Source organism: Hemicordylus capensis, chromosome 1 (genome assembly GCF_027244095.1).
Source record: "Hemicordylus capensis ecotype Gifberg chromosome 1, rHemCap1.1.pri, whole genome shotgun sequence".
Classification (NCBI taxonomy): Eukaryota; Metazoa; Chordata; class Lepidosauria; order Squamata; family Cordylidae; genus Hemicordylus; species Hemicordylus capensis.
Window position 1 is genome coordinate 334456369 of NC_069657.1, and position 27503 is coordinate 334483871.

At 43.0% G+C, this 27503-nt stretch overlaps 1 long non-coding RNA gene across 1 annotated transcript; it reads left to right on the top strand.

The window, feature by feature from the left end:
- Positions 1–1594: 1594 nt before the first annotated feature.
- Positions 1595–27503, top strand: LOC128340108 (uncharacterized). Its single transcript, XR_008313471.1, has 3 exons — positions 1595–1785; positions 17130–17239; positions 26124–27503. It is a non-coding gene; the product is annotated as an uncharacterized LOC128340108 (long non-coding RNA).

Genomic DNA, 27503 nt, shown 5'->3' on the forward strand with positions numbered 1-27503 from the left:
GTTGCTGCCATTCAGATTGTGATTTAATCTGACACATGTGAATGGGATTTACCTGAAAGCCTTATTCTAAAAGTATTGATCCTCAGAGCTTCAGAAGTGGATTGCTGCAAGCTTTTGCAATTTAGATTTAATCCAAGAGGTATGTGAGAATCTTCAATCCCTGACAGCTTTGTAATGGCAGCCCACTTTACTGGTTTATTTTATAGGCTTTATGACCAATTATTTCAATATCCATCAAAAGTTAAAGCTGATGAATTAATTTGTGTCAAATCTACACAAGTTTATATAGCAGTGACACATTGCTCATGAATCAAACACTCCATATCAAAGAATCAATAAGGCAAACAGAGGCTTGGTTTCATTCAGTGCAGTAAGCTTCTCTTGGATTAAGAGACTCTTTGTCTTGCTGAACATTTCTCTGAGATAAATCACTTAGTGAATGAAATTACGTAAGGGTGGGCATTTATTGCCCATGCTGATTATTTTTACGAAATTTAATTTGCTAGTTGAACAAAACCATCAACTTTATACTAAAGGGGAAAGAGTGTACTTCAGAACATTGAGAGAACAGGGCAAGAAAGACTCATATGTACTTTCATAATGAGTATCCCAGAGAAACTCAATGAATATGTACGCTAGTCCTGTAATATAAGTCAATCAGATGAAATAAGCAAAATTGCCAGTTAATAGCTCCTGCCAAACTGCAGACAAATAGGTTGAGTAGTTTCTGTGTAGGGACACTTCAGTGTTTTAAAATATTGAACATGTAAGCTTTTGGTTTTTGAAAACTGTACTTCCACAGACAGGTAGCCAGAGGTGCACTCTCTCACTCTCTCAGCCACTCACTCTTTCTTTCTCTCTCTCTCAATCTTTTTGCCAACACTATGAGGGACTGCTGCTCCTGTTACATAATGGTGGGGTCCACATGGACTATTGGGGTCAACCTCTTCCAGCTTCCTGGGTGAGTCTTTCCTGCATGCCCTTCCCCTCTCCAATTCACTGAACTGGGTCCAAACTGAGACTGATTTACTTCGATTCACACCAAATAGATTGGCTGACAATTTGGTCCAAATCAGATCAAATCAGCAGCTCAATTTGATTGGGAGCTGAGCAGCTGCTGAAGGTTAGCACAGCCCTAGTAACCATATGGCATCTGTGTGTTTCCCCCCATGAAGCAAATTTTGATTGATTAAGTTTTACATTAGCTCATAGGGGCTTACAGCAACTAGACAGGTAACATGAACTATAATCAGGATCTTCTCTGGTTTATTCAAAAGGCAATAGCAGACATGGGGTAGGAATGAGAATCAGTTTGGGACCATGATGCTGAGGTACATAAAGCAGAAATTCATCAGGGAATCTCTAGCAAGTGATTGGAAAAGCTGTACCTTTTGCATTTCTGCTGGGAGCCGTTGCTCCTCAGCATGACCTTGAGCTGAAAAAAACCAGGCAAAGTGTGAGTGCATAGAACCTCAGTCAGCATAATACTATTAAAAGCTGTCAGAGATGGGGAGGCTCTTATTTCAGCAGGGAGCATATTTCAGAGTCTCAGGGTAGCAACAGAGAAGGCCCATCCTTTTGTGGCCACCAGATGAACTGGTGACAACTGCAGACAAGCCTCTCTAGATGATCTCAATAAGCGGTGGGGCTTTCGGTTTGGATTATAATTAATGGTTAAAGTTCAAGAAGCTCACCTCTCAGCATGATTAGTGATAAATTGCTGGAATTCTACCTGCTTTTGCTGTAAAGATTGGACAGATCTCAAGCCGATGCTGTGAAGTTGTCGTAAGTCTGCCAACTATAAATTAAGGATGAGTATTCAATCTGTGTATTAAATGCTGGAATCTAAAACGTAAAAAAGCAAAGCAGTTGGAATTATTTCCCCCCCCCCCCAGTACCTTCTGAGAGAGTTTAACTCAACAAGTGATTTGCTGTTTGCTGTTGAATATATTTAAATCTATAAGAAGGATCTTAAAGTTGGATTTGAGGGTCAAATGTCAAGATTTGAGAAGGAGCTGTGTGAAAACGATGAAAAATTAGTTTCTAAGATGTATAAGTTGTTGCTTTTGGAGGAGACAAGAGATGAAGTGGTTAAAACGACTATGATAAAATGGGCTCAAGATGTGGGTCATAATATAGATATGGCAGATTGGGAAAAATTATGGAAAATGGATTTAAAGTTCACTGCATGTTATACTTTAAAAGAAAATTATTATAAGATGATGTACAGGTGGTACTTGACTTCCAAAAAATTAGCCTTAATGTATAAAAAGTTCCAAACAAATGTTGGAAATGTGGACATTGTGAAGGAACTTTTTTTCAAACTTACAGTACAGATAAGGGATGAAAACTTGGAATCTTTTAAAGCAGATTGGAAACCATTCTTACTATACTTAAAGAACTATTTTTCTAATATGGACCTTTCAGCAGGGTTTGAAATTTAGTAATAATAGCAGATTGGGTAGAGTAAAATCGAGTTTGCAGTGTGTAGGATATATGTTTTGAATTACTATAGCAATGGTTGACTTGTATAGTTAGTGAATCACGCAGATTGATGAGCGGGAAGTCTGTATTTACTTAATTAGATGTAACGGGATTGTTAAGATATTGTAAAAACCAATAAAATTTTTAAAAAGCAAAATAAACAGTGGGGCTCATGGCAAAGAAGATGTTCTCTTAAATACTATGGGCCTAAGGTGTTTAGGGCTTTATAGTTTATAGTCAGCAGGTTGTATTTGGGCTGGAACCTATCGGCAACCAGTGTAGTTATTTTAGTATAGGAGTAATATGGTCTCTGCGGGATGACCCAGAGACCAACCTGGCTGCCACATTCTGTACCAACTGCAATTTCCGGATTATGTACAAAGGCAGCCCCACATAGAGTGCATTGCAGTAGTCACATTTGGAAGTTACCAGCATATACGTATACCACTGTTCTGAGGTCATTTATCTCAAGAAACGGATGCAGCTGGCATATCAGTTGAAGCTGATAGAAAGCACCACTGCCTCAGCCTGGGACACCAGGGAGAGGTTTGGATCCAGATTCACTCCCAGACTGCATATCGTACCTTCTGGGGAAGTGTGACCGCATTTAGAATTGACAGATCAAAATAGTGCCCAGAGTTCCGATCCTGCACAATATGTACCTCTGTCTTATCTGGATTCAGTCTCAAAGGTTCTGTTGTTTCTGAGGTATTTTGAGTGTAGATTCTATGATAGCAAATGAGATTTTCAATGAGACACCATGAATCCACTCTAATTTGCTATCATAGAATCCACACTCAGAATACCTCAGAAACAACAGAACCCTGTACCCCATGGGTTAGAAACCCATGGGGGTGGTTGGCACCCTATGTGCACTACACCACCACTTGCTCTGGGCCACCCCAGCACCCCCCAAGTGCACTTATGGGGCTGCTGGAAGCTCCATTATACCTTATGAGGAAAAACCTTAAAGACGCATAAACTTCAACAATTCATCAAAAATCAGCCCTCTGCCCAAATCCTTTGAAAAAATTCAGGTAGCTTCCTTGCCCCTACCTGGCACTACCACCAACCCCACACTGCTCTAGGCCACCCCTTTGCCCCCGATGTGAAGCTATACATTTGCTGACACCCCCATGCTTCTTTATGGAGAAAAACCTTAAAGACGCGTAAACTTCAAAAATCACTTAAAAATCATCCCTTTGCCCAATTCCTTTCAAATAGTTCTGATAGCTTCCTTGCCCACCCTAGGAACTACCACCCACAACACTCCACTCTACGACACCCCTTTCCCCCCGACGTGAAGCTATACATTTGCTGCAATCCTAATTATTCTCTATGATGAATTCAAAAATACTTTAACAATTCACCAATAATCAGAGGAGTGTCCAATTGCCTTGGGGTTTTGTGGGTGGTAGGCACCCTATCTGTCTACTACCCACCCCACTTTTGTGCCCCCAGGTGCTCCACAATAGGGGATATCGACTGGTTCTGGTCCCATTATACTCTATGAGAAAATTAGAAATATTTCAAATATTCATAAAAAATTGTAGGACTGTCCGATTGCTTCAGGGTTTGGGTGGTTGTTGGCACCCATGGGTGCTCCACAATAAGGTATAATGGCCTGGTTCAAGTCCCATTATACCCTATGAGAAAAAAATAAAAATAATTTTCAAAAATTCATAAAAAATTGTACGAGTGTCCGATTGCTTTGGGGTTTGGGTGATAGGTACCCCTGGGTGCCAGCTACCATCCTAACAATTTTTGGGTGTCCGAACTGATTAAAACCAGTTTGAATAGAACCACCCCCTGGTTCGGTTCAAATTCAAACCTGCAGCTCAAACCTGATGGCTTGTTCAGTTTGAATTTGAACCTTTGAACCACCCTGGTTTGAATTCGAACCGGTTCGCACATCCCTATTTGTGGATTGTCTAACCAATTTGAACCAAATTAGGGACAGCTGCAGTAAATGACACATAGGGACTCCTCAACAGCACACTTTGTGATGATGCCATCCAACCTGAGCCAAGATGGCAAACATGTAAACATTTGAGGCACAAGTGGGCTAACTTGTGAACAGCCTAACCAATTTGAACCAAATTTTCTACAGCTGAATGGACACATAGGGACACCCCAATGCTGTAGTTCGTGATTATGTCACCCACCCCAATCCAAGATGGCAGATGCATAAACATCTGAGGCACAAGTGCACTAACTTGAGGACTGTCTAACCAATTTGAACCAAATTTGGGACAGCTGTAGTGAGTGACACACAGGGAGACCTCAAAGTTGGAGTTTGTAATGATGACATCCACCCCAATCCAAGACAGCGGACACATGAATATTTGAAGCACAAGAAATCTAACTTGTGGACCTCGATTTGCACCAGATGCAGAGACAGTGAAAGAAAAGTTGGCTGACTAAAACAGTTCTTACTAGAACAGCTTGTTTCCTTTACTGGCCTTTGATGGCTGCTGAGGCAGATAGCCTTGGAATGATGGGCTCCAAGGCTACAGCTCTCCCACTACTATTCTGACTGTTTTCCTTGTTTCAGGCAGCAAGCATTCAATCTATTCTTCCACTCCATTGCTGACCTGTTAATTACTTAAGATGAGGTGTCTGTGCTAGTCAGCTTTCTCTCTGTTAGGCTTCCTGAAGGTTCAGGGGTAAAGCTCCTTAGGAGGAATGCTCAGGCCACACACTCGGCCCTTTTGAAGGTATCTCAAGGAGAGACAACCTTCCTGCTCTCCCACAAGCTTCCTAGTAACTAGCTCTTCTGCCCTCCCTTCTCCCTTAAACTCTTCTTTCTCCAGAGCTCTCCATCTAACACCCTAGCCAGCTCTCTCTGCAAGCCTCTTCAGACCCTCTATTTATACTCTACTCCCTGGAATGTTCAGGTAGGCCTGGCCATTCCTAACCCAGATGCCACCTTTTAAACTGATTAGCTGAAACCTTCACTTGCAAAGTTCCTTCTGCTTTAATTTGATTGGACATGACTTTTATCTGTGGGACCTTTCTCAATGGGCAGTTTTTGGTTGTCATCCAAACCCCTAAGCTTTGTCAGAACTAAGCTTGTAAAAGAAAAAGGCAGAATCAGCCAGCCAAGTAAGCAGACCCTTTACAATGCAACTGCCTCAGTGCACTTAGAGTTAGTGTCTTATTATAACCAGACAGCAACATTACTTTATAAACCAAATGAATGCAGATGCTTCCTCACAACTCTCAATACGAGTTATTCCTATTATCTGCTCTCCTAACCCCGCTAATTTTCCCACCTATGCTTATATTGCATTGTATTGTAGTCTTTGTTTTCCAATGAGAAATTAGTTTTCATGTTTACTAAATCAATGAGGCTTGCAGAACATGAGTATCAATATCTAAACTCTTTAGGAACAAATATTGATTGCTGCTCGGCTTTCACCCAAATGGAGGCTTGGACTTCAGGTTTCAACTCATTTCTTTCTCTATAAATGGTCTCAATTCAAATACCTGTTTCAAAATGCCATGCATTTGAAACATCACTGGTTGTTTTGGACATGTGGTTGAAACAGACTTATTCTATGGCTTCATTGAATTACTATGAATCTGTTGACAAAGGCTGCATATAGTCACGAAAGGATAAAACAATATCTGCTTTGTATTTACCAGGAGACATGTACAGAGACAACATTGAAACAACTGCCCCTATGGGCTCATTTCTGATCTACAAACTGGACACACATCCTCAAACATGAAATCAGGAGTATCTGCAGCATTTTTCAGTAGTAATCCAGTGTACTGAGTTCAGTTCACAGCACTAAGGTGATATTGGGAAGATTCACACACAATCTCTGAGGATAATAAATGGGCAACTATTTCTAGAGCACTCAGCTTGCACTCCAATAATTTACTGATGGAGATAGGAACATGCCTGTAAATGTATTCGGGTAAGCAACCTGGGAGACATGGACAGCAGATAATAAAGTACATAATAAACTGCACCCAGAACACATTATTCCAGATCACTAAATCAGATGAGCCAAGGGCATACCCTCTAACATTTTGCAAATCATGCAAAATGATTTTTGCAAATCAAGTAAAAATCATACACTTGCAACAATCAATTCTCAAAACTAAGGATTACTATTCAAGCCCCCCCCCCCACACACACATTACAGTTTGTTGACTCCTGGAACCCCCCCTCCCCCCACCCACTATTACAGCCTCTCTGACACACTGTTGACTCCTGATTGGAGGACTCATCATGGCTTCCAATGAGAAGAGTCTTTTCCAGGAGGAGAGGGGGAGGAGTGCCAAGTAGGATCCCTACTCTCCTCCTGACTGGTTGGCTAGTGCTCAGGTTCAGCTCACCCCTCCTTCTGCCTTACTGATCATTTTGACAGGCATCCTCAGGAAAGGAAGGAAGGAAGCTACGTGGCATTCCTCCTCTTTACCCTTTCCTCAAGCTGAGGTAGACCTGAAAATACCTTCAGTTAAGGAGCTTATAGATCCTTTTTAAAAATCCTTTCCCCATTAAAAGGACCAGGGTAAAATCATAGTACTCTTTTTCTCTACTCCCCCCACATTCCATACCCATAAATCATGGGGCAAAATCTTCCCAGGGGCCTATCTTCACTTTTTATACCAAGGTCCATTCCAGCCTTGCTATGTCCCTGGTCCAAGGGCTGCAAATATCTGGAACAGGGAGGAGGCAACAACAGAAGCTTCACCTCTTGGCTGTGGGGTTCCTAGAGGCATCTGGTGGGCCACTGTGGGCAATAGGATGTTGAACTAGATTGGCTTTGGGCCTGATTCAGCAAGGCTGTTCTTAAGTTGTTATGACGCAATCAGCTGATTGGCCAGAAAGTCTGCAATGTAGACAAATGGCCTCACAGCCTACCTCAGAAACAAAATGACACAATTGATGGAGTGCAGAAAATCTGGGAACTTTATAGCAAACTGATATGGAACACCTGATTTCTAAGATTATAAAAATTTTATGCTGTGGTGCTCAAATTGCCTGCAGTTCCCCTGCTAACCAGGAGATGGAGAAAGCAGGAAACTATCTCCCAAGCTCAAGTTCAAGCCCTACGGCAGACAATGGACTATATTGTAAGAACTTCTGTTCATGGAAGAAGTTCTGTTTGCAGATGTGGTTGGGGGTTTACGAATCCCCACTTCCCTCCAAACTGCATCTTCAAAAGCCAGTTTCTTCCCCCCACCGCCCCAGCCCACATGAGCTGATTTTTACAGCATGTACTGGGCTGCATAGTGATCAGGAATGGGTGAAAAATGCTTCTTTCTCCTTCTGCAGGTGGAAGTTCTGCAAATGAGAGATATACATAGATATAGAGGTGTGTGAACTGGCTCGAAATGAATTGGTTTGAACTCGAACTGGTTCAATGCAAAGGTTCAACGTCAGACCAAACTGAGTCTGGCCCAGTCCAAGGTTGAGCCAAACTGCTTGGACCAGTTTGAATCTGGTTCAGGCCCGGTTTGAGGGTGGGGGACTTCCTAACTAGCTGGTATTGTTGAAGAATAACTTGAATTACTCACACCTTTGGTGGCAGCGGCCATGGGGGGCAGGGTTGGTGGCTTCCCCAATCCCCATCGGCCTCCCTCCGAGTTTTCCAGGCTGGCATCTGCCCATTTCAGGCCTGTTTTGGCCCCTCTCAGGCCTCTGCGCATACATGGTGGCCATGTTTTTGGTCTCAATGCATGTGCATGAGCCATTTGCATAATCACACAATTGTATGGTCAAGCAAATGGCCCGTGCACATGTGTGGAGGCCCAAGATGGGCCGAAAAGGGAGAAAGCTGGGCAGATTCTGGCCTGGGGAACTTGGGGGGGGGAGGCCAGCAGGGGTAGGGGGAGCTGCCACAGCTCCCTCTGCAGTCACCATAGCAGCTGCCAATAGTGTGAGTAATTAGAGTGATTCTTTGACAATACTGACTAGTTACCCCACTGCCCTTGAACCAGGCCCAAAGCAGCTCAAATTCAAGCTGAGCCAGTACTCTGGTCTGTAAGGGGCAAAACCGGTCCGGTCCAGTTCGAATCCGGTTCAGATTTGAAGCGAACTGGAAAAACCAGTTTTGTGCACACCCCTACTTAGATACAGCCCAAGGTGAAGTAGCAATTAGAGTATTTTTTCATTTGGTTCAAGGACATTGTGCAACTGTGAAAAAATATGTGAGAAAACCCGAGCTATCTAACCCTAAAGTTAAAAAAGGACAGAGTTTTCATTAGCAGCTTATTAAAACTACAATGTCTTTGACACTAATAGAAGAATTAATTGAATCTTATTAGTAATAGAGTTATTTAGGTAGAACCTTTGGTGGAAACAAAAAATAAGCACGTTTTACAGCACTAATGTTAATGGCTAGCTTCCATGAACAGAGCTAATGGGAAATAGTAGGGTTGTGCGTTTTGTATTTTTTCTGTTTTGATTTGTACCAAATCTGAATCAACCCCATTTTGTATTTTGTCCGAAATTAAGCCTTACGAATCACCCCAGTTTTTTTAAATCCGAATTAATCCAAATCTGAATCCGAATTAATTCAGATTTAAAATGGGTCACGTGGTCAAAAGAGTGGGTGGGGGTTATAGTGCCCAATGAATGGAAGCTACCACAAACATTTCAAAGGAATTGGGCAAACTGCTGATTTTTGGTTAATTTTTGAAGTTTGCGCGTCTTTCAGATTTTCCCCATAGGGTATGATGGCGGTTTCAGGAAAAGTATAGCTTCACGTGGGGTGGGGGGAAGGGGTGGCTCAGAGTGGCGTGTGGTTGGTGGTAGTGCCCAGTAGGTGCAAGGAAGCTACCACAATTTTTTCAGAGGAATTTGGCAAAGGGCTGATTTTTAAAGAATTAATGAAGTTACATGTCTTTCAGATTTTCCTTGTAGGGTATAATGGAGGTTTCTGCAGTCCCATAACTCCACCTGAGTGGCACTGGGGTGGCCCAGAGCAAGTGGTGGTGTAGTGCACATAGGGTGCCAACCGCCCACATGGGTTGCCAACCCATGAAGTACAGGGTTTTGTTGTTCTAGAGATGTTCGAGAGTAGATTCTCTAGTAGCATATGAGAGTGGATTCATGGGTTTTCATTAAAAATCTCATTTGCTACCAGAGAATCTAAACGCAACACCTCAGAAACAACAAAGCCCAGTACCCCAATGGGTTAGCAATCCAGGAGGGTGGTTGGCACCCTCTGTGCACTACACCACCACTCCCTTCAGGTCATCACAGTGCCCCCCAGGTGGAGTTATGGAGCTGCTGCAACCTTCATTATTCCCTATGGGGGAAAAAATCTTAAAGATGCGTAAACCTCAAAAATTCCTAAGTAATCAGCCCTTTGCCCTATTTGGAATCTGGGTGCACCATCCTTGGGGCACTGCCATCCAACCCACTGTTTTGTCCCTGAAGCCCCACATAAACAAGTTGAAAGAGTGAAGAGAATGATGAATAACAACACTTAATTTTTTGGCACAGTTATTTGAGAATTTTGCAGTGAGTGGGAGCCTGTCCACTTGTGGCACTAGCACAGCAGCACAACCCATTTGTGGATTCAAGCAATCTTTCAATAAAAACACTCCCTCCCCATGGAACAGTGACCACAGGTCATTTGAGCCAGCGTGTTGTAGTGGTTAGAGTGCTTATAGGACCAGGGAGACCCGAGTTCAAATTCCCATTCAGCCATGATACTAGCTGGGTGACTCTGGGCCATTCACTTCTCTCAGCCTAACCTACTTCACAGGGTTGTTGTGAGGAGAAACCTAAGTATGTAGTACACCGTTCTGGGCTCCTTGGAGGAAGAGCGAGATATAAAATGTAAAATAAATAAATAAAACTGCCTTGGTACTATGGAACAGCTTCAAATGTTCATTGAACTGAAGTGGAGTGAGCCGTAGCCCAAACAAATCAGCCTACTGTTCAGAATTGTTGAGATTTATCCTCACTGCATTTAAGAAAGTGCAAAACCATGGATCATGGTTACAAGAAAGAGAGAAGCAACTAAGATTCCTGGGGATGTCAATAGATTGACAGGTGTGTTCCCCACCCCCCTCCCTTTGTCTCCTGTGGTCCCATGTGGATGACCTGTCCCTGCAATGGCAAAAGTTGTGAACCACTGGCTTAGACCTCATGTCCCACCAAATTACATTGTGGCCTAAATTACATTAGACTGCTCAACTTGGGCATCAAAACTTAGACACCACTATGACCAATAAAAATCAGAAGAAAAACAAAATAGCTAATTTCAGAACTTTCCTAACCAGCTTCTCGAATAGCTTCCACACAATTTATACCATGGATTTTAGCAAGAGCTTTAGAATTGCATTGAGCTCCCAAAGATATTTGGGTATTTCTTTCTCAAAATGCTGTCTTCCAAATCCCTTTGCAAGGTCAGTTTGCATTTCAATCACACTGAATACAACACTTAACTAAACTATTCATGCTCAACAGTTTTTGCATATCTTATCTCCTGCTAATCACTCAGTGCCTCAGCTGGAGTGGAGAGAGTCAGAGAAGCCAATCTGAATTGCAATGCTTTTCTGAAGAACAAAGCATTCTGTCCGAAACACAATCATTTTGATTTGGAAACAAAAATCTCTGTTTTTTAATTCTTGATTTTGTTTTGATTACAAAACCTCCGAAATTGCCATTTTCGGGCTCAAAACGTTTTGTACCCGAATCAAAATGCACAAACCTAGGAAATAGCACATTTTCTTCACACACTCCTTCCTGCAGCCTGCAGTGCTGTTGCTTAGGGTCAAGGGCATGTCACTCCAAGAAGGAGGAGGGAGACCCCAGAAATTGCATGGATGCCCCTTCCACTAGTGAACATTTTTCTACTGGAAGGTGTTTCCATATCTCTCCCCCCCTCACCCCCCCTTGCAGCCACCTGCACCTCAACCCATTTTATTGCTGAGGGTCCCTTGCTAATGACTTTTTAGGTGACCCTGAGGCTGCAAGGAAGACTCTGAGCCCTGTGGGAAGAAGAAAATACTGTGTGCTAACTCTGACTTCCAGTAGCACTGCTGCGGATGCTAGCTAATTTTATTGTTAGTTCTCCCTTTTGCTTCCAAGTGTGCACGCTTTAACCTGAGAGATATCAGATCTATCAATGTAGTGTTATAAGAAAGAGAAAATCCATCAACCAATTAAGTGAAAAAATTAAATGTAACATTCTATTTCAACACATGAGAAAAAAGAAGTAAATTTCCCATGATCTTTTTTGTCTTCCACAGAATAAGCATTTTTTGCACAGCAAGCTATAGCATATAAACACATTAATTATATGTTACAATATGAGTAGCTGCTTCTTATTCTGTTTAATAGTGTGGTTGAATGGTAGACTGGTCTTTAATATAATGAATTGCATTAGCTGCTTCTTTGAATTAGGCAAGAAAGAATAATATGTATTAAAATAATGTCTCGGTGAGATTTTTATTCCTTATAAAATACAGAATGTCCAAGAGACTATTATTAAATGCAAGTCCTTTCCAGGAAGTATTTCTGTTTCTTAATGAAGACAGTAAGGGCAGCTCATTAATTTATTTAACTATAATTAGATAATTTTTAAAAGCTTGCCAGATAATATACTAGTACTGCAAAGGCTTTGAACGGTTCTATCTTCTGTCTCTTATGGTAAATGTCTGTAACTCTTTGAACATTGACATTTATTATGAATAGTTAACATTTAAGAAGCTAGCAGCAAGTTTGGGTATTGGCTGGCAAATTTTAAGACCAATAATATATTTTTCCAGTAAAGGAATTCATTACCATGTTAGACTGGGAAATTTACAACAAATTTTGTGGTACAAACATATTTGGTATTTACTGGTACATAAGAACCTGAATCAAAGGCCTTTGGCTAATTTTGTTCCCCCTGGGAATTATACTCATTTCTAGGGGCACAGCACTACCTGAAAAGACTACAGTTCCCAGAAAACCCCATGTCTTCCCAAGACTGTAGAAGGTGGTGTGGGGGGTGGGTGGAGGGAGACACCAGTTCTGGGTTTCATTTGAAAAGTGAAGCCATGGAAGATCCTGCTCCCTTGCCACACTTTGGGGAAAAAGAGTAGAGCCAGTGTATCTCCTGCCCATGGTAGTAAGAAATTATAAGGGTTGAGGGGGTAGTAATGGTGAGGAGGAGGGACCAAACACTAAACCTAAAAACAAAACAAAAATACAAAGCGTAGGGGGCCTACTGATCCAACAACCCGACAGCAATGTAATCCACTGAACAGTAAATAGGTAATCCACCACTGAGCACCAATCAAGGTAATCCATCACTGAGCAGAGCACCAATCAAGGTAATCTATCAGAAGCAGAAGCAGAGTAGGTGTCCAGCCAAGCAGCAGCAGAGCAGAGGTCCAGCCGAGCAGCAGCAGAGCAGGGGTCCTGAAGAGCAGGGGTCCACAGCAAAAACCAGCAAGGAGCAAGGCAGCAAAGGATGGCAGCAATGCAGAGCAAGGCAGCCAGCTCTTCCTCCAGAGCTCAGAGGTAAAGTGAAGCCGGGCAGGCAACGTCTGCTTTTAAAGACACTTTGAAACTCCCTTCTTTTTGCTTCCCCTTCCCTCGTTCCCCCGCCCACCATCAGCCAATGGGGGCAATGCTAAGATTTGAATGATAACAAGCCACCCAGGAGAACAGAAATCACTAGCCAATCAGAAAGGATTTGCAGAAAACCAATCCAAAATGGAGAAAACTTTTAATTAGACCAGGCAAAATGGTGGCCACCATGATGTCTGAACCATCAAACTGGTTTGAACTAGTTTGATTCAAACCGGTTTTGGTTTGGTTCAAACTTGGACTGGCCCCCTCTTTGAGGGGGCTGGTCTGGTTTGAGTTCAAACTAGTTGAATTGGCCCAGTTTTATTCGGACCCAGTTTGAACCAAACTGGTTCTCAACACCCCTAAAAGAAAGGAAAAGAGAAGGAAAGGAAAGGTGAGAGAAGACGGAAATGAAAGACAAGGAAAAGGCAGAAAAAATAACAGAAGAGGACTAGTGAGGCTGTTGAATGCCTTCAGTGGCCTCTTCTCACTGTTTTGGGGTGATCAGTATATTGAGGTCTGTTTCTGTATGTAAATTGCCCCTCAGTGTACCCAGCATATATCTGTTGCAGCACATATCTGTGGTAGCTTCACATCATCAGTAAGACTCCCTAATGTTCTGTTCTCTCATCAATTTTTTTTTAAAAATTACAATAGTTATAGGTAGCTATTTAAAATACGTTGTCCATTTAAATGTTCACAATTGTGTCTATATCTGTCAGAAAATGCTAAAAAGAGGAAAACTTACACTCCAGTTCCATGTATACTCTAATGCAGGGGTTCCCAGCCTGTGGTACTCCCAGTGTTGCTGAACTACAACTCCCATCATCGACGGGTATATTTATCAAGGGGAATCCGGCAAGGATTCCCCATTACAAGTAAAAGGCTAAATGTGGTGGCGGAGCGGGGGGGGGGAGTTAGCTTTCTTTTAGTTGTCTTTAACAGTACTTTTAAAAGCAAGCATGTATCTAATGGACACATAGAAGTCCTACAAAAGACCTTTCCATTACTAGAACTACTTTCTTACACTCACTGGAGATCACTGGTGGAGACACCAGTAGGGATGTGCATGGAAATGGGTTGCCCAGTTCAGCTCAAATCTGGACTGGACGCTGGTACTAGGAGGCTCTGCAGGGATGCAACAGGGGATCGTTTGCAGCTCCCTGAGCCCTCCTTGGTGCATGCTTTTGTGTCAGAGTGTGAAGCTTCTCAGCTCTCCCTGTGCTCTGTAAGCACTTGCTAAGCCTTGGCAGTGTGCTTCCTTTCTTACAGAATGTTTCAGCAGTGCAGGCAGGGCTGTGAGGTTCTGCCCTCAGGTGCAACAGTGTGTATGGAGGGGGATGGGGAGAGCTTTGCAAGGGCCCCTGTCATGTCCCTGCGCATGCTGCCTAATGCACATGCCTTGCTAGTTGGGATGTCAGCCACTGAACATTAATATGAAAAATAGGTATATTTATTATCTTGGCAAATTGAATCTATTCTCACTCTGTGATTTAAGCAGCATCATAGCATTTTCAATGATATTTTCTTTGTTTAGGTAACAACCCAGCATTTGCAGATAATTCTGTCAGGCCTGTGTACAATGTTCCAGTTTTTTTGCCCAGATGCAAAGAGATTAGATTGGGGGGGGGGATTGATTTTTTGGTACAATCTTATTACATTGGGGATATGATTTATTCAGATTGGAATGGAACGGTACTCTTTCATTGTGGTTTTATCAGTAGAGGTCACTCTACTCGTCACTCAGAATTATCTTGCAATACGTTGTGATTATAATCAGAATATTTTCTTTCCCCATGAAGAAACATATTCCATTGTTTTTTATTATCATATCTGGTTTCCTTTTAAATCTACACAACTAATGTATGATCTTAAAATGAAAGAAAAACATGTTCATTTTGAATAGCAAAACAAAAGTTTTTGTCAAATTTTGTCAAATTTTAGTTAAGCTATCTTAATTCTCCAACTGCTGGAAATCACTACATGACACTGGATGTTCATTAGCAAAAAGAATTGGCTGTTTCATTTTCCAACGTTTTAACTTTTTCCCTTTGTCACAAAACTGGGAGGGATAATTAATACCTCTGAAGACTGGAATAACATTCAAAATCAACAACAACAAATATTTATATACTAATTTTCAACAAATGTTTCCAAAGCGGTTTACATAGAGAAATAAAAAAGTTTGAAAGATGGCAGAATCAAAATGATCTTGAAAGAATGGGAAACTGGGCGCAAGCTAACAAAATGACATTCAATAGAGTCAAATACCAAGTTCTGCACTTAAGAAAAAAGTGATGGCCAGTGTGCATGCACAGTGCCCTCCAAAATGGCTGCTGCCAGCACAAAAAGGCCTAGAATGGGCTGAAAATGCAGAGAAATGGCCCATAAACCACCCGAACCAGACTGGATTGAGACCGGGGAGATGCTGGCTGTTGGAGACGCCCCCCCCCCCCCGGTGGCTGTGGCAGTGGCCTCTGGAAGCAGTGAGCTCCTCTACCCCCCCCCCTTTGCCCATTAGAACCCCTGGACCGGCTCACATTTTAGCTGAACACTGAGGGTTATGTTTATGGAGGGCAAAACCGAACATTCTCAGTTCTGTTCAAGTCCAGTTTGGACTCACACTGAAACAGGCATACCAGTTTCATGCACACCTCTAACTGTAGGGGTATGCAAAAACCAAACAATACCATTTTGCTAGATCTGAACAGAGTTCAAGCAGAATCGCATGCTGCCAAACTGCGTTTGACCAAACTGGTTTGGCGGTTTAGTGGTTAAAACGTGTAAAGGGGAATCCAGTGAGGATTCCCCTTAATAAGTATAGGGGTGGGGGACCCTGGCTCCTGTGAAGGGGTGGTGGTGGTGGGGCATGTGCAGAGGCCAGATTCGAGCCAACGCTGAGCAGATGTCTTGATGAAAGTGGGAGGAGTTCGTGTTTCGGGGGGAGCAGCAGTGCAGGCAGCAAGCGTGACAGTATGAAGATCTTTTTACTACCTCTCTTGCTCCTCTAACCCAAGCTGGCCATTCAGCACCAAACTGATCTGCCCAAATTTATTTATTTATTTAACACATTTTTATACCGCCCAAAATGCAAGTTCTCTGGGCAGTTTACAAGACAATAAAAACAACCAATAAAAAGATTAACACATATCAACAATTAGAATTTAAAACATTAAAACACAATTAAAACAATTTAAACAATATCTAATTAAAAGCCTGGGTGAACAAATGCATCTTGACTGCCCTTTTAAAAGTTGTAAGAGATGGGGAGGCTCTTATTTCAGCAGGAAGTGTGTTCCAAAGCCTCGGGGCAGCAATGGAGAAGGACCATCCCCGAGTAGCCACCAGACGAGCTGGTGGCTTCTGCAGACGAACCTCTCCAGATGATCTCAATGGGCGGTGTGATTCATAGCAAAGAAGATGTTCTCTTAAATACCCAGAGCCCAAGCTGTTTAGGGCTTTATAGGTTATAACCAAAACCTTGTTCATTGCTTGGAAACCTATCAGCAGCCAGTGTAGATCTTTTAAGGTAGGAGTGATATGGTCTCTCTGAGATGACCCAGAGATCAACCTGGCTGCCACATTCTGGACCAACTTCAGTTTCCAAAGGCAGCCAAAAGCATACAAAGGCATACATACATACAAAGGCAGCCCCACATAGAATGTATTGCAGTAGTCAAGTCTGGTGGTGATCAGCAGATATACTACTGTTCAGAGGTCATTTATCTCAAGGAAAGGACGCAGCTGGCATATCAGCCGAAGCTGATAGAAGGCACCTCTGGCCACTCCGTCAACCTGGGACACCAGGGAGGGTTTTGTGTCCAGAAGCACCCCCAGACTGCGTACTTGTTCCTTCTGGGGAAGTGTGACCCCATCCAGAACAGGCAGATCAAAATCAACTCCCAAGTTCCAACCCCGCACAATAAGTACCTCCGTCTTATCTGGATTCAGTCTCAGTTTGTTACCTCTCATCCAGCTCATCACTGCCTCCAGGCAGGCATTTAGGAAGTTTATGCCTTTTCCTGATGAGAAATAGATTTGGGTGTCATTAGCATACTGATAGAACCCTGAACCAAATCTCCTGATTATCTCTCCATGTGATTTCATCTAGATGTTAAACAACATCGGAGACAATACAGAGCCCTGAGGGACACCATACCAGAGTTCAGTTTTTGAAGAACAACAGTCCCTGAGAGACACCATCTGGAATCTGCCCAAGAGGTAAGAGCGGAACCACTGCAAAGCAGTTCCTCCCACCCCCAACCCCCTCAGACTCTCCAGAAGGATACTATGGTCGATAGTATCGAAAGCCGCCGAGAGATCCAAAAGGACCAACAGAGTCACACTTCCCCTTCAGTTCCTAATTGGAGATCCTCCATCAGGCCGACCAAGGCAGTTTCCACCCGATAGCCCACCTGAAAACTGGTCTGAAATGGGTCTAGATAATCAGTTTCATCCAAGATTGCCTGGAATTGGGAGCCCACCACCCTCTCAATTGCCTTGCCCAGCCATGGAAGGTTGGAGACAAGCCTATCGTTGCTCAACTCTGAGGAATCCAGGGCAGGCTTCTTCAAAAGTGGTCTAATAATTGCCTCCTTAAGACAAGTAGGCACCCTACCTTCCCTCAGAGAAGCATTTATAATCTCTACCAGGCCTTCTACAACAAATGCCCTGCCACGTCTGGCAAGGTTCAAGAGAACAGGTGGTAGGCCGCATTGCTCCAAGCAGCTTGTCCACATCCTCATGAGTTACAAACAGAAACTAAGACAGCCTAACCACCTAAGAGGAGTCACTGGACACTTCCAATTCAGACACTGCAGTAATTGTGTGTAATTGTAATTGTGTGTAATTCAGGTCCACTAAATCCAAGTGAGATTTTATCCACAAAAATACGTGAGATTTTATCCACAAAAAAGCCATTAAACACATCACAGTGGGTAATAGATGGTTCCAAATTCTGATTCAAGGAAGGAGGGTCACTCACTAGCCCTCTCACAACCCTGGACAATTCTGCCGGACGTGAACTTGTGGACACAATACGGGCCGAAAAGAATAGCTTCTTTGTCGCCCGTATTGCCAGAGCATAGATCTTCAAATGTGCTCTATGTTGTAATCTGTCGGATTCAAGTTGAGTCTTCTTCCACTTGTGCTCGTCGTCTACCTTGCCGCTTCAGCTCCCGTAGCTCTTCCGTATACCTAGCGGCCAATTTTGAAGCAGATTGGAGAAGATGCTTAGGTGCGATCATGTAAAGAGCCAGTGTGGTGTAGTGGTTAGAGTGCTGGACTAGGACCAGGGAGACCTGAGTTCAAATCCCCATTCAGTCATGATACTATCTGGGTGACTTTGGGCCAGTCACTTCTCTCTCAGCCTAACCTACTTCACAGGGTTGTTGTGAGGAGAAACTCAAGTATGTAGTACACTGCTCTGGGCTCCTTGGAGGAAGAGCGGGATATAAATGTAAAAATAAAATAAAATAAAATAAATGTCTACTGCCCTGGTGTGCTTGCTTTTCCGATTCTCCACTAGGGCATCAACAGGATCACCGGCAGAGGCAACACTAAATTCTTCCAAGCCTTCTTGGAACCCTATTGTATCCATTAACCTTCTCGGGAGAACCATTCTAATGGGCCCCTCGCCCCTGTGAAGGTAGGGTGTGACTGTGAGTCCAACCTTAACCAGATGGTGGTCCTGAATCTTTCTCCACTTGCGCTCCAGTCACCTACCTCACCACTTCAGCCCCCATAGTTCTTCTGTATACCAAACAGCCAGTTTTGAAGCGGGTCAGAGAGGACACTTAGGAGCAATCATGTCTACTGCCCCAGTGAGTATGCTGTTTCAATTCTCCACTAGGGCATCAACAGGATCACCGGCAGAGCCAACACTAAATCCCTCCAAGGCTTCTTGAAATCCTATTGGATCCAATAACCTTCTCGGGTGGACCATCCTTATAGGTCCTTAGCCTCTGCGAAGTGATTGTGAGTCCATCCTTAACCAGATGGTGGTCTGTCCATGACAATGGGGAAATCACAGGATTCCCCACCCACGGAACACCACCCTGATCAGACTGAAAGACCACATCAAGTGTGTGACCAGCAATGTGCATCAGTCCCTAGACTCTTTTGGGATAGGCCCATAGTTGTCATGGCCTCTATGAACTCCTGAGCCACCCCAGACAAATTGGCCTCAAAGTGGACATTGAAGTCACCCAGCACCACAAGCCTGGGAGACTCCAACATCAAACCCGGGACCAAGTCAGTCAGCTCAGTTAGGGACTTCATCGGGTAGCAGGTCGGTCAGTACACCAAGAGAAGTCCCAGTCTATCACTGGTTCTCAAACTTAGGTACACACTTCAATATGGTCAGACACTTCCAAAGGGATCCTGGTCATGGAGAGCTTATTCTTATAGACCACAGCCACTCCACCTCCCCGCCCACATCCCCACACCTGCTTCTCAACAGAATACCCTGGAAAGAGAAGCTGGGACCAGACTGGGCCACCAGCCTCCCCCAACCAATTATCTGAAATACATACCAGGTCTGTCCCTTCATCCAGAATCAGATCATGGATAGTTTCTGACTTATTCTGGACAGACCTGGCATTACAGAGGAGCAAGGTGAGACTCTGTGGGAAGTTGGCACTGCTCCCCAAGGTCAAAGAGCTGGCAAGGCAGCTGGAAGGGGAAACAGCTATTAGATTTCTGGCTTTCCTTCCCCTGTAATGACGTGCTGACCTGCCAACTTTAATTCCTCTATTCCCCACCACCACGGGAATAGCCCCACCACAGTCAGTGGACACACCTCCTGTCTCCCCATCCCCAGACAAACCAAGACACATCTGAAAAACCTAGGATATAAAAATAACAGAAGCCAAAAAATATCACCAGGCCCTCACCCTCGTTGCCCCCCAAAGTGGCTCTCCAAAAGGGGCAACCCCGCCAGTGGCAACCCCACCACCACAGGGCAGCAGCCCTTTTATAAGCCCAGAAAGATGTCTAATCTAGGCAGCTGACCCACCAGGAACTGCTGACTCACTCCCTCTGGCCCCGATCCCACACAGATTCACCCACAGGGAAGCAGCCACATCCCCATGGGGCACACAGGCTGGCAAGCTGACAACAGCAGACAGCAACCACACAGGCTCTCACCACTGGGCAGCTGCTGTCTTTGGGAAGCAGATGGCAACTTCTGGCAACTGAGGGAAGCAGATGTTAAATTGGGCTTGTTTCTGTTCGATCACCGTCTGAACTGACCCCAGTTCAATCCATGACCGAATCTCCAAACTGGCCCGGTTTGATGTGAACCAGTTCAGTGCTGGACCATTTGTGCATCCCTAGTGCACTGCACACAAATTTTACATTGCAATTTGCAAGAGCCTTGAAAAATGCTGCAGAAGCACACAGTAAAAGGGAATCTGTCGCTCCTGATGCAGAACACACATTTCAAAGAATGTCTAAAAATGGCCAAAAAAGAATCACTGATCCAGAATCCACTGCCAACCATAGTGCCTGTGCTGCAGGGACATCCTTGACACAAGTTGCTCTCTGGCACACAATTATGACTATTTACATTACTTCCTAGCATTGCAACAGCTGCCACAGCTGCCTTACTTACCAGCAAGTATAGCATAAGCTCAACTAGAGCACCTTCAGTCACATTTTGACTGAGTACAATTTGCAATGCAGATTTCAGAGAAGATGCAGAAGTTAGTCACAAGGCCAGACATGGAGCTCATCATAGCAATCACCAAGAAATATTATACACACATACAGCTGCCTCTGTCAATTTCTTGCCACAGCACTATCTCACAAACAAAACAAACCACAACTCAAGGAAGCTTCAAAGCAGGCATCCGAGTTCTGCCTTTGTCAATCTGATACCCAGGAAAACCAGATAGTTATATCATCAATAGCACAGCATATTATACTGAGTGCTGAAAAAAGAAAACCACAAAATCAAAACTTACTTCCCCCTATCCTGATGCATTCTTTTCTTCAAGAGAGGCACAGTGTAAGGGCTCTCTCACTGCTTTCCAGTCCCTTTGAATACATTTTGTATTTGAAATTCCCACCTTTTGTGTTTCCCCTTCCCTTCTCTCTCACCCCAGCCAATGGAGGCACAGTTGCCCATGACAACATTTGATCGTTATGATAACAAACTAACCAAGAAGCAAGGAGATCACAAAGCCAATCAGAAGCCAGTGCCAGAAAACCAATCAGCAAAGGGGGAAAAGACCTCCAAAATGGTGCTCAGAATGTCAAAACCTTTTGTTTGAAAGGGTGGTTGTTTATCCGAGCTTGAAACAGGCCCTTTATTTAAAGGGTGTTCTGTTTTTAGCTTGAAAAACTCGAAATGGCTCATTTTGAGTGAGAATGTTTTGCCGGCAAAACATTTTGCACATCCCTGCTAGTCAGGTCTCATTTGGAGTACTGTGTCAATTTCTGGGTAACACACTCATTAAGAAGGATGTAGACAAACTGGAATGGGTTCAGAGAAGGGCAACCAAATTGGTTAGAGATTGGAAAACAAGTTGTATGAGGAAAGGTTGAAGAAACTGGGTATATTTAAGCCGGAAAAGTGGAGAATAAGGTGGAACATGACATAACTCTCCAAATACTTGAAGGACACACACACACAGAGAAGAGTTATGGTAAGGACTTGTTCTCTGCTCCCCAAAGGGCAGACTAGACCTAATGGGCTTCAGTTACAGAAGGGAGAACTTTGTTAAAGAGGAACTTCTAAATGGTAAGAGTATTTTGACAATGGAGCCCAATAGCTAGGGAGGTGATGGGCTCTCTCTTGCACAGTTATTGTTGGGGATGTTCTAGCTCTGGATTTCCTACATGGAGCAGAGAGTTGGATTGGATGGCCTACAAGACACTCTCCATGATTCTATGATTCTAATAACACAATTCACACTCCCGGCTGCTCACATGAAGTTCCCTCAGCTTTGTCACTTATTTGCACATCCATTTCACTGCAACACTTGGCAACATTTTAGATGCTTTTTATGTAGACACAGCCAATATTAACTGTTCAGTATGTCAAACAGTTCCTCAGAACATTTCTTTCACACTTCCTTTTACATCCTGTTTGATATGCATGAAAAATATCCAGCACTGCAATGCAAATTTGTTAGTTGCAAATTAAAACAAATGAAGAATTGATGAAAAAAGAAGGCGCCAGGCCAAAATGAAGCATGACGTGTTAATTACTTGGGGTTTGTACAGAATGTTTTCTATTTGTAAATATAAAATCGTGTTTCATTAGTTCTTTGGCTGGAAGTACATATATTTTAGCAATGAAATATGATGCATTGAGAGCAAAGTGTACATAGGATTTGGCCCGCGTATCATCTCCAGATAATAAACTGCACATACAAAGCATGCTTTATAACTGGTTCTTGATTAATATTGCATCCAACATTTTATTTATTTATTTAACATATTTGTATACTGCCCAAAACGTACGTCTCTGGGCAGTTTACAATAAAATAAAAACAGAAAAAGTAAAACATTAGTTAAAACAAAAAGTTTAAAACATAACAATTAGGGTTTAAAAAAATTAAACAATATTTTAAAACAGCATTAAAACCATTAAAACAATATTAATTAAAAGCCTGGGTGAACAGATGTGTCTTCAAAGACTTTTTAAAAGCTGTCAGAGATGGGGAGGCTCTTATTTCACTAGTGAGCACATTCCAAAGCCTCGGGGCAGCAGTGGAGAAGGCCTGTCCCTGAGTAGCCATCAGATGAGCCGGTGGCTACTGCAGACGGACCTCTCCTGATGATCTCAATGGGCGGTGGGGTTCATGACGAAGAAGACGTTCTTTTAAATACCCAGGACCCAAGCTCTTTTTGGGCCTTATAGGTTATAACCAACACCTTGTATTTTACCCGGAAACGTATTGGCAGCCAGTGCAGCTCCTTCAAAACGGGAGTAATGGTCTCTCCGAGATGACCCAGAGACCAAACTGGCTGCCGCATTCTGGACCAACTGTAGTTTCTGGACTACATACAAGGGCAGCCCCACACAGAGCACATTACCAGCAGATGTACCACTGTTTTGAGGTTGTTCATCTCAAGAAACTGTCGCAGCTGGCATATCAGCCGAAGCTGATAGACGTGCATCGTTCCCGAGACCACTTGAGATAAGCCCATAGTTGTCATGGCTGCTACAAACTCCTGAGCTGCCTTGGACAAATTGGTCCCTAAATGAACATTGAAGTCCCCCAGCACCACAAGCCTGGGAGACTCCAACGCCAAGCCTATCCACTCAATTAGGGACTCTGTTAAGCAGCAGGGCAATCGGTACACCAACAGAAGTCCCAGTCTATCCCTGGTCCCCAAACTTCCCCAAACTGGTCCCTACACATATCTGATATGATCCGACACTTTAACATGGATCCTGGTAAGGGAAAGGTTATTCTTATAGACTACAGCCACTCCACCTCCCCACCCATGGACCCTCACCCACTCCTCAACAGAATACCCTGGAGGGAGAAGCTGGGGCCACACTGGGCCCCAGCCTCCCCCAGCCAGGTCTCTGTAATACATACCATATTGACGCCTTCATCCAGAATCAAATCATGGATGGTTTGTGATTTGTTCTGGACCGACCTGACATTACAAAGGAGCAAGGTGAGGTTCCAAGGTTGGTTGGCACTGCTCCCCAAGGTCAAAGAGCTGGCAGGAAGGGGAAACATCTATTAGGTTTCTAAGTCCACCACCACCGGAATTGCCGCCCCATGATCAGAGGATACATTCCCTGTTTCCCCATCTCCAAATAAGCCTAGACACATTTATAAACAGATTTAAAACAAAATCACACAGGACTAATTAAATCAGAAGCCACATTAAATACCCACCCACATGTGAATTCTTGGGTCAGGAAACCGGGCCCTTGCCCTCACTGTTTCCTGAAGTGGCTCCCCCAAAGTGGGATTTGGGGATTTGAAGCTGCACCACTGATTGTCAATACTGTATTGGAAACCATATATACCAGACTGAAATCTCTGCTTTCTGGAGGACTCTTCTGTTTATCTATATGCAAGTCCCACGGATCTGGGTGGGGTTAGGCGCACTGTGAAGTATGCACATGGATCTGGGTGGGGTTAGGTGCACTGTGAAGTATGCGCACTGTAAAGTATGCAGTTTAGGAGTAATCATGGAACTGGCACTGCTTTTGGCTGTGACCAAGATGCTTTTCCACAGCCTTTGGCTAATGTGCCAGAAACCTGGCCATGGTTATTCTTGCCCATGTTATATCCAGGCTGGATTACTGTAACATGTTTTGTGTGAAGCTGCCTTTTAATATCATTTCACTTGGTTCAGAATGCAGCTGCCAGATGGTTGTCTGGTGTGGGTCTCTCCATTGTTTTTTGCAGTGCAGGTGGATGCAAAGAATTGTTTTAGCTTTCTTGCAATCTCCCTCCCTTTCTTTAGTAATCCTTTCATTCTTTTGCCATATACAAGTACAGAATGCTTTACAGACTGGTTTCCTGCTTCTGATATATGCAAATATTTTGATTAATATATATTTTTGACAATATATTTCTCAAAAAAAGAATCTTCCACTCACCTTATTGCTAATTTACATTTGTTTTGCTTGAGTTATTGCCCTATGTTTTTCCCACATTTGGGCAGGGCTCTGCAGAGCTTTTGCCTTCCATGGCTTTCTTGACAAACTGGTGTCCACTTAGTCTTATTCATACCTTCCTTAATCTCTGGTGTATATCCATTCTATTTGAACTTCTGTAGCTCTATGGAGAGTTCTGACCCCTTTGACTTGCCCTTTCAACTGCCTTTTAACATATCTCCACATTTTTCAGAGGTTTCCTCTTTTGAAATTAAATATGACTTTCTTGACAACCTTCCACTTCCATTTAGGGCAGAGGGTTTCAACCTTGGGTCCCAGATTTTGTTGGACTGCAACTCCCCAGCCACAGTGGCTAACGGATGATGGAAGCTGTAGTCCAACAACATCTGAGGACCCAAGGTTGAGAACCCCTGATATAGGGTGAGCTTTATAGCATTATGGTCACTCTTAAACCTGTTTTGACAGCCCCTACCAGAACCTGGGAATAACTCAGGATGAAGCCCAGTGTGGACTCTGCTAATAACCCAGAATTGACTAAGAAATATTTAGTAGCTGTCATCCGAACGAAGTTACTCAGTAGTACCACTCGGGAGTTACTCTTAAAGAGTACTCAATTTCAGTAGGACTACTCAAGAGTAATTTAGTTTGAATGTCAGCTGTTGGCCAGCATGATGCTCAAGGCAACACCAGTGTTCCTGATTTGCTGGCACTGCTGCACATGTTGAAGCCAACCCCAGCAGTGTTGTGCAATTACTTAAAACAGATGCCCACACTTGAGCCTTGCTACTTACATTGGAAATAATATAAGCTCTATTTGCAAGTGTGGATGTGATGTTTTAAGTAGTTGTGCAACTGTGCCCTTGAGTAACAGTTCCAGGAATGGTTTGCACGTGTACAGCAATGCCAGCCGATTGGAAATGCTGGCGTTGCCTTGTGCATCATTTCACAACCTGAACATTCATACCCAGTCAGTGTGAGGGTAGCAGAAATCACCTCCATACCTGCCAATTTCGCTATGAACCACACTGTCCATTGAGATCATCTGGAGAGATTCGTCTGCAGTTGCAACCGGCTCGTCTGGTGGCTGCTCAGAGATGGGCCTTCTCCATTGCTGCCCCGAGGCTTTGGAACACACTTCCTGCTGAAATAAGAGCCTCCTCATCTCTTACAACTTTTAAAAGGGCAGCCAAGACGCATTTGTTCACCCAGGCTTTTAATTGGATGCTATTTTAATTGTGTTTTAATAGTTTTAACTTTTTAATTTTAATTGTTGAAATGTTTTAATTGGCTGTTTTTATTGTTTTGTAAACTGCCAAACTGCCCAGAGAACTTGCGTTTCGGGTGGTATAGAAATGTATTAAATAAATAAATATATATATAAATAAAAGTAAATAAACATGTCCATATTTCCCCATTCATGTGAATGGGAAAAAAGGGACATGTTGGCAGGTATACCTTCATTGCAACCACTTCTAATTTTGTCTTCTCCTATTTTTTCTTCTCTTCCAGATCACCCTCAGAATTTTGGTCAGGGGCATTATAGCATAATGATGTCCTCAGTACTAAAGTACTTTTCAAAGCTGGTGTTCAACCCACAGTAGTTCTGTGGAGGAATTTATGACATTTCCACATTCATTGGATTCTAAGCCCTCTTTAACATACATAAAAGCCTTCACCCTGCTGCCACAATACACCTTTCCTGGTACAGGTGTAAATATAAATAGAACATTTTGGTTTGCCTAGCAGCGAGTGTCTCTTGAGTGAAACATCTCCTGAGCTTTTCCAGATTCCAGTCTGTCCATTGCCTTGGAAACTCAGGGGGGTGGTTTTGCATTGCCATGGAAACAAATCAATATAAATATCACTACATTTTATTTTTAGGCTATATCGTACAAAGGGCAAAACACACTCTTGATTTGATACAACATGAAACATGGTTTTTCCCCCCTGTATTATTTTAATTAGCAAAATTTGTAGGTGACACTGACAGTCACTTTCTTTGCATTGCTGCAGGGGATTAAGAAGCAATTGTCACCTCATGTTGTAAATCAGCGGAATTTTTGACATGGTCATTTAGCCTTCTTTTTATGTTTAAGAAAATAGGCATAGGGAGTAACACATATATTAATCTGTATCATATAGAACATATAAGACTGGGTATACCATTATCTACCACATGGAGCCTGTCTCTCTTATCTTTTGATCCCAAACATTTGCAATTGCAATCGGTCAAAGATTGGTTTAATTTTATAATATAATTGTATTCCATAAGTTTATCAAAGGATATAAGGGAGCATCCACATACACGATTCATACTGGATCTCTATGAGCTAGTTCACACACAGCCCCAGAGAAAACTATCCAGTTGGTGGGATAGGGGAGCAAGCCTTGGATTTTCATGATCCTTCCTCTGTGTGATGAATTTGATCACATGGGTGGAACTTTTCATACAGGAAGTTAGAGTTGTAGACTAATGTTCACATTTTGGGTTCTGTATGCACAAGAGTAGGTCCCCGACTAACTGGGCAAAGAGGCATCTTTCAAACTGGTGATTCTGTCCCTTATGTTATGGAAGGTTCAAGCATCACTATTTAGCCCCAGCACAGAATCCTTCCAGTGGCTGTTGCTAGTGTGTTCCTTTTTAGACTGTGAGCCCTTTGGGGACAGGGATCCATCTTCTCCTTCTTATTCCTTTTCTATGTAAACTACTTTGAAAACATTTTTTAAAAAGCAGTATATAAAGAATAGAATTTGCTTATTGATTTAATATATTTTATAGTGGCTGCAACCAGTTCTCACCACTGAAACATCCATACATTTAAAATCAAACAGTTAAAAACAAATACACAAATAAAATTTAGAATCAAATAAAATTCAAGTGAAAGCCTG